This window comes from Lutra lutra, chromosome 13, assembly GCF_902655055.1.
Source record: "Lutra lutra chromosome 13, mLutLut1.2, whole genome shotgun sequence".
NCBI classification, from domain to species: domain Eukaryota; kingdom Metazoa; phylum Chordata; class Mammalia; order Carnivora; family Mustelidae; genus Lutra; species Lutra lutra.
Window position 1 is genome coordinate 92,927,657 of NC_062290.1, and position 8,284 is coordinate 92,935,940.

The following is an 8,284-nucleotide window of genomic DNA, read 5'->3' on the forward strand; positions in this document are numbered from 1 at the left end:
GAACAAATCCCAGCTGAGGGCCATTCCACAAAATCCCAGTCCTGTGCTCCCCAGAGCTGTCAAGGTCATTGAAACGAGGAAAGTCTGTAACAGCCGTCCAGGCCCAGAGCAGCCCCTACGACAGCGAAGGGACCCTGGGCAGACGAGAGACTTCAGTAAAAACTCAGGTTGCTTTGACAGAGCGCGCACATTCGATTAACTACAAAAGTGTATTCCTGGGGGTGCCTGGCGCTCTTAGGGAGCATGTGACGGGGACCTGTGGGGGTCCCTCCAGCTCCAGACCCCAGGCCAGCTTGTGGGGCACATCTCAGTGCCTAAGCCCCGGCTTCGGGCAGGACCGTGGGTCCTGGAGGAGGGGCGCCTGGGTTAGGACACGCGGGCTCGGGGAGGAGTCAGGTAGACAGAGGGATGGTGGCCGGCGCTCTGAGAGGGTGTGCAGAGGGAGAGTGGCTGGAATGACCACATCTTAACCATCATAATGTGGACAGTTTTGTTATGAAAAACACCAGAAAGCCATTAATGTAAATCATGAAATATTCAGCAAGGCAATCACTTAAATGACTCGTGTTCCCAGAATCGGAGCCGGGTGCTTCCTGCCTTGGGGGCGTCCGGACATCAGCTCTCTGGTGCGTGTTCAGAGGTCATTATCTCAGAACTGGGAAGTGTTAGCTCATCGCTGAGGACGCCCGCCTCCGATCGGGGAAGGAGGTGCTTCCGAGGCCGCGGCCACCATGCCCCGTGCCCCCAGAGGTGCTGTCCTCAGAGGGGGCTGGCAAGGGTGGGACCTCTCCGCAGCTTTCCTGCAGCTGGGTCACCCGTGTGAGCCGTCCTCTGCATGACAGTCCTCCCTAAACATGCAGCCCAGCCCAGGTCATGCTAACAATAAAGGGAGCTGCCGTTTCCCCCTGTTTGCCCTTTGCTGGTCCCTCACAGGCCTTCCTCCGTTCTCGGACAGCAGGCCGCAATCACGCAGCTGGTGAGTGTCAGGGCGAGTGTTTGGATCAGATCTGTTTGGCTCCAGAATCATGATCTCGACCATCATGCCTGCCCCTGGAAAACTCCCACAAGATGAAACAAAGCCAAAAGAACAGCAGGAGGAAAACAAGAGAAGGACGGGCCCATTGGGATAGCTGCCATCAAACGCAGAAGATGTAAGTGTCGGCGAGGACGTGGAGACGGGGAGCCTTGCGTGCTTTGGGTGCAGGTGCAGAGTGGTGTGGCCACCATGGAAGGAAGGACGGGGGGCGGGGGGGGTGTCCTCTAAAAACTGAATATTGACCTGCTGTCTGACCCAGCAATCCCCCTCTGGGTATGTGCCCTGAAGAATGGAAAGCAGGTTTTAAGAAGGTGTTCGTGTACCCATGTCCATAGCAGCTTCGTTCAAAGCAGCCAGAAGTAGACACAACCCAAGGGTCCAGTGATGGATGGACGAATGGATAAACAACGCAGTCCGTCCACACCACGGAACATGACTCAGCCTGAAAGAGGCAGGAATCCCGACACCGGCCACACCGTGGATGGACGAGGAGGACGTGGTCCCCGGTGAGGTCCGCCCGGCACAGAGGGACCGACCTGAAGGAGTCACTCCCAGGAGGGCCCGGAGGAGCTGGACCACAGAGGCAGGGAGGGGGAGGGCGGGGGTTGGGGGCTGGAGTTGGGGGGACGAGTCAATGGTTAATGGGGAAAGAGGCTCAGTCTGGACAGACGAACGTCGTGTTCTAGGGATGGATGTGAATGTGCCTGACACCCCTGGACATGCACTTAAAAAACGGTTAAAAACGGTCAGTGGCATGTCATATATATTTTACCACAATTACAAAGTTAAAAGTGAGCACACGGGGATGGTGAGCAGTGTGGTGGAGGAGCTGGACAGGCGTCCACGGGTAGCCCAGACGGGATGACGCCAGCCGGCGGGGCAGCCTGAGCCAGGGCAGTGTTTCAGCACCTCGGAGAGAGACACGGCCGCGCCTGCACCGGGGTCTGGGACACCGTCCTGACCTCCGCCTGCGGGCTCCTCACTCTGGCAAAGCGGGCAGGGGTTTGGTAACATTTCCCAAGGACTTTGCATCTCAGGGTCTACGGGGCTTCTCCAGCAAGGGTGGAGGGCGGTTCTGCCTGAGGCTGTGCACCTGAGGGCCACCCCAGCTGGGAAAGACTCTCAGGGGTCTGGGTCCCAACCTGTTCTGCACTGACTGGGCATGACCTCAGGGAGTCTCCTGTCCATCTAGGGGCCTCTTGACTCTACCCACTGCCACGGGGGCTTCCTGGAACCAGGGCGCCCATCTGAAAACAGGAAGGGTGCAGGGGGGGGCCGGGACAGGGGACGGAGAAGGCCTGCCTGCTTCTCAGCTCCTGACACCAAGCTTGTCCCCCAGGGTGGCGTGGCCCCAGCCCATGGGAGCGGCTTGTGTGCTGTTCTTGTCCCGGAGGCAACGGGTGTGGTATTGGCTTGTATCCCCCGGCTGGGACTGGAAACGGCACTCCTGGGTGAGCGGCTCTGCCCCCTGAGCCCCTCCCCCCACAGCGCCGATGGCGTCCCTGGGAAAAATCACCGCATGTCCCACAAATGCCATTTCAGCAAAAAGCACACAGCCTTCTGGAAACGAAGCCTCTGGAGGCCCTGGACACTCAAATTCTCTGTGACAAGATCCCAGGGACAGTTGAAGACGTCTGGTTACGGTAAAGCTGCTCTGGTCCCCATCAGTGGCTTTCAGCGGGGGTCGGTGATGCCTTCTGTGCACGCGGTGCTGCCTGCCTATCCCAGCATGCTTCGGCGCTGGGGAGGAGAAGCACCCAGCCCGTGAGATTTCCACTTTTTGCACCAACCCCATCCCTGGGGCCTGTGGGGCGGCACCTCGGTTGTCCACAGAGGGCACCGTGGGCCCCTGGAGGTCCAGACCCCGGGATGGACACACCTTCTGTAACTCTGTTCTGGAAGAGTGAGACATGGTGTGATGCTCCGAGAGGAGTTCTCGGGGGCCACACCTTGTCCGTGGCGTATTATTTCCAGAGTAAACCTGTGTCACGGCTCTCCCCCGTGAGCAGGTGAGCAACCGAGGCCCAGAGCGACTTGTTCATTCATTCGTTCTTCACTCGTTCAAAACAAACAAGAGGGGCACCTGGCTCAGTGGGTTAAAGCCTCTGCCTTCCGCTCAGGTCGTGGTCTCAGGGTCCTGGTATCCAGATCCGCATCAGGCTCTCTGCTCAGCAGGGGAGCCTGCTTCCTCCTCTCTCTGTCTGCCTCTCTGCCTACCTGTGATCTCGGTCTCTCAAATAAATAAATAAAGTCTTTAAAAAAACAAAAACAAAAAACAAGAACATGGCCACGGGCTCTCCCACAAGCGCTGCACTGGGCCTGGGGTCCAGGAACCAGAGCTGTCTGCCAGTGAGGCAGGTGAGGACTGGGAGACAGGAAGGCCTGAGCTCGGATCCAGGGGGACTCACGCCTGGTGGGGGCAGCCGGGGTGGGCTCTGCAGCAGAGGGAGGCTGGAATGGAGTCTCGGGGGTTGTGGGGGGGGGGGTTCAGTACAAGCTGGGGTGGGGGCTTTGTGGTGCAGAGAGTGAGGAAGCCCAGGCAGGTGAGGTGCGGGGCTGGGCCCCCTTGGCCGCCGACCTGAGACCAGGCTGAGAAGGTGACCCCCAGTCCACAGACGGCCGTGGTGGGGGCCCTTAGGGTCTGTCTGGCGACAGGCTGGGGGCAGGGAGGCTAGCGCTGACGAGGGCACCGAGGCTCGGGGGAGGGCTGGGGTCCGAGGAGCTTCCCACCTACCAGCAGCCCATCTCTGAAAAGGAGTTCCTTCCCGTCTGAACGGTCATGGAAGGGAGACATGGCATCGGATTTTCCACTTAAACACGTGTTTAGTGAGCTGCTGCGGGTTACTAGGTGCTTGGAACGGCCCATAATTTCATCAAGTGGTAGAGATCACACTGAGAAGACGTTCCCTGGGACGCTGCCGGGCTGTAGGCCTCCTCCGTCTGTCTGGGGGTGCCATCACTCCTGCTCCACGGAGATCAAAGATCTAAACGTCAGGGCCGGGGGTCCCAGTACCTCTCTCTCCCAGACCTGAGGCCGCAGCGAGAGGCTTAAGAACACCGGCTCTGGCATCAGCTAAGCCCGGCTCAAATCCTGGCTCGAGACCCCATTTCACAGGTGAGCAATGGAGACCCAGAGGGACTTGGCTAGGGTCACTTGGGATCAGGATTTGAACTGGCCTCTCTGTCTAGCTTCCCACCTCCTTGGCTAGTGACAACGATCGTGGCCAGGAGGATCTCAGGAGCCAAGGGTACACCTGCTTATAAACTGTGAAGTGCCCAGGGGAAGGGAAGGGGCTGCAGCCCACCTGCTGCTCAGGCAGCGATGCTCCCGTGGGCTGACCATGTGTCCGGACGGCGTGATAGGAGGCCTGGAACCCCCACCCGGTCCCCTATGGGGCAGGGACTGGACCAGAAAGTCGCTGCCATTTCATTATTTCAGGGCCTGGAATATTACTATTCATGACAGCAAGCTTAAAAATGAAATAATAAGTCTGTCCTTTTAAAAAGCAAATTGTGACCCTGGAATATTCATGAGCCGTGACTTCCCAGGAAAGGCAGCAGCGTGGGGATTAGCATTCAGTTAAGTCAGCAGCCCAGGAATTTAGGGAAATGCACTTGTCACTCTGAGGAAACGAGTGATTAATACTTTTCCTGTTTGCGGGGCCCCTAACGGGTGAATTTTTAATGTAATGATTAATTAACCTTGGGACCACTCCTATCTGCCGGCTCCCGAGGCTTCGGTCCTCGAGGATGGGGTGCGCCCAGCTCGCACACACCCATCGGGGTGGGTGCCCATGACCTCTTGGCTGGGGCTTGAGTAGGGTGTCCCCCGAGCCCACACCCCACCCAGACCTCAGCCTGGCTTTACTTGGCCACAGCGTCTTTGCAGATGTGATCGGTTAGGGATCTGGGGATGAGGTCACCCTGGATTTACGGAGGGCCCTGCACCCCGTGACATGTGTCTTCTAGAAGGAGGAGAGACAGGGCATGGGGTGGAGAGGAAAATCTGGGACACAGGGAGCAGGCCTAGGGAAGAGTGAACAGCAACAAGTTTGGGGTGTTTCCACGCGGAGGGACACCAACGGCAGGCTGGGGACAGACTCCCCCACAGAGGAGACGAGCCCTACCCCCACCTGCAGCCCCCAGAACAGGATGAGAGTAGATTCTCGTGCTGGAAGTCCCCTGCCGGAACACTCCCACACTCGGGGACCTTGGGGGGTGGTGCCAGACGGAGGGCAGCTAAGCGTGGCGCTGTCTCCTGGGAATCAGGAGCCCCCCCCGCCCCCAGACCTAAGCAGCGGGTGCTGGGTGCGGGCTTTTGCGTGAACAGGTTAAATGACCAGATGCCTGCCCCTCCGGTCTCTGGGCCTGGGTCTCCTACCATAAGGTGTTGGCCCAGAGCTGTGGTTTTCAAACTGGGCTCCTCAGGGCACCCACAAGGGTGACAGGGTTGTTGCTTCTTTTTGGGTGCCTCAGTTTCCCCCTCAACCACCTCCTCCTTCCTCTTGCCGTCTGGAGGAGAACTCTTAGGCATCCTTTATGGCCCGTCCCCATGACCCTCGAAGGGGGTGCTTGCTGGGCCCAACAGGGCTCCCAGCAGGGGCGCTGAGAGGACTCCAGCTGGGTCCTGCCTGCGGGTCACCTGGGAGCCCGCTGGACCGCGGCTCGCTCCCGCCCTCTAGCGGTCGCCCAGAGACACCGCTGGGAAGCCGCTGGGCAGCCGCTGTTGGAGGCTTTGGGTCCCCATAGGATGGGCTGCCCTGGGGGCCAGGAGCTCCAGGATGGACGCCCCTCTCAGCCAGACTTGGAGTCCCCTTAGCCAGGAGACCCTCTCCAGCCTTTATGGCCTAGCCGCTGTCTGCTGAGGGCCCAGGAGCTGAGTCCCGGCGAGAGTCAGAGGGTGTGGGGACACCACGGGGAGGAAGCTCATCCTCTTGGCACCAGCCAGGGCAGCTCGGGCTCTTCCTGGGCACTCTTGCTGCTGGGACGGGAGCAAAGCTGGCTCTGCTGCATTCAGGGAAACCCTCGGCTCGTGCCGAAGCCCTGCTGGGTCCTGGGCCTGCCACGTTCAGACCAACCGGCCCTTGGTCCCAAGAGCGCCTCCGGGAGCGGGTGGCCCGCTCACTCGTGCCGTGCTGCTGCACCGCCGGTACCTGCAGGGGCGCCGGCACACAGTCGGTACAGACACAGGCCGGGGGAGGCAGGCGCACCAGGTGGCTCTTGCAGCCAGCGGCTCTGGCGAGTCAGGTGCACAGTGTGCTTTAGGGACCAGCCTCTGTTGGGGGGCAGGGGAGGCAGGGGTTTGACACGGGAGCTCAGGTGGCTGTGGCCGGGCCGGTGGGGAGCTCTAGGGCCGGGGAGGGGCTGTGTCCTCATACGCCACGGCTCAGCCGCTGGAGAAGCAGGAGCTATGACTCCGCAAAGCCAGGGGGTTAGCCCTCCCTCTGCATGTCCAGACGTGTCCTAATCCTCACCCAGAAGAGGAAACAGCTCGGTGCCTTCAACTGCCTTCTGGCCTGGTCCCCTCGGACGTCCCGCACATCCACCCCTGCACATGGAGAGCAGAGCTCAGCATCTTCCCACGCCACCTTCTCCTCCTCCCCTCGGGGGGCGGCACCGCTGTGCACCTTGTCAGCACGCTGGAGGCACTCACGGCACCCTGGATTTTGCTCTCGCCTCACCTGCCCTCCTCCGTTAGACCTATTCCCACACTGGGCCGCGTCTCCTGCCCACATGCCACTTTCTTCACCGTCTGGGTTCAGGCCCTTCGCATCCCACTCTGGAAGGGTGCAGGAGCTTCCTGGCTTTCTGCTGCGTCCAGGCTGGCTCCTGTCCTCCTCCCTACCCTCATCAGAGACCCCACCACCCACACGCAGCTCCCACGGCCTCCGGTGAGGTCCACGTGCTGTACTGCGGCTTCCCGTGTCCTCACCCACTGGGAGCCTCCAACCTCCCTCCCCCTCCCTGCCAGTCTCCCAGCCATGCTGAGACTGCCCCCTCTCCCCCCACGCCATTGCTCCATCATTCTCCACTTCTCATCCTCAGCCCTTCTATATCACTGGGTCCCATAAGCGCCCCTGGTGCACCCCTCCTCTCTGGCTCTGCTTGCTCGGGCATCCTTCTGTCCCATAAGACCATGTCTTACGTCTTCCTAGGGCAGAATTCCCGTCTCCGGCCTTAATCATGCCTGTACAGTGCGGGGTGACTAGCGGAGGGTCTGACTCATGGAAGAATTACTGAACACTACTCTGGACAGATGAGGTTCGGGCATGGTCAGGATGATTCTAGGGGAGAGTGAGGGCATGTGTACAAAGCAGCTTGGGGACAGTAAGTGGCCAAATGGGACAGACGCTGGGACCACCTTCCCAGCTAGACCGCCCCCTCCTAGAGCAAGTGCCCTATTCGTCTCTGCTCGGTAAAGGAGTTTTGGATGAATGAAAGGAGTGAGTGGTGGCAGATCAGTCACCTGGTCTAGGTCTGGCCCCAAGGGCTCCTTCCACGTCTGTCATCCTCCCAGGAAGTGCGTACAGAGTCCCCCGGTCAGGGGCCACAGCTGTCGGCTAACGCTCTGCCCCCTGAGGTTCGGGTGAGGCCGGGGACCCGCCTTCCTAACCAGTTCCCAAGTGCCGCTGTCGCGGGGCTGGGGACCGACTTGGGGACGTCGCTCCAGAGCCTGCGGTCGGAGGCGCACAGCAGCGGTCATGGGCTTAACTACTGCTCCCGCAGGAGCCTCGTCAAGCGGTAGAAGCAGCAGCGGAGGTCACCCGGGCTGTTACTTCAAGATGTGAGCAATGTGGGCCCCAGGGCGCGTCTACCCTGCGTTCGGGTCCCGGGACCCCGCCGCAGGTCCGCCTTCCTGCTGGGGGCCCGGGGGGGGGGGGGGGGGGGGGGGGGGTGGAGCTTGCTTCTCCGCGGCCTGACCCTCCCCTGCGTGCGCTTGTTTCCCCCGCCTGACCCTCCCCTGCGCGCGCGCGCTCCCCGGCCTGACCCTCCCCTGCGTGTGCTTGTTTCCCCCGCCTGACCCTCCCCTGCGTGCGCGCGCTCCCCGGCCTGACCCTCCCCTGCGTACGCTTGTTTCCCCCGCCTGACCCTCCCCTGCGTGCGCGCGCTCCCCGGCCTGACCCTCCCCTGCGTGCGCTTGTTTCCCCCGCCTGACCCTCCCCTGCGTGTGCGCGCTCTGTCCGAGAAATAAAATCCTTTAAAACGATGTCGTCTGTGTAAAGACAGTGTGGAGTGTCTTTCCTGCTC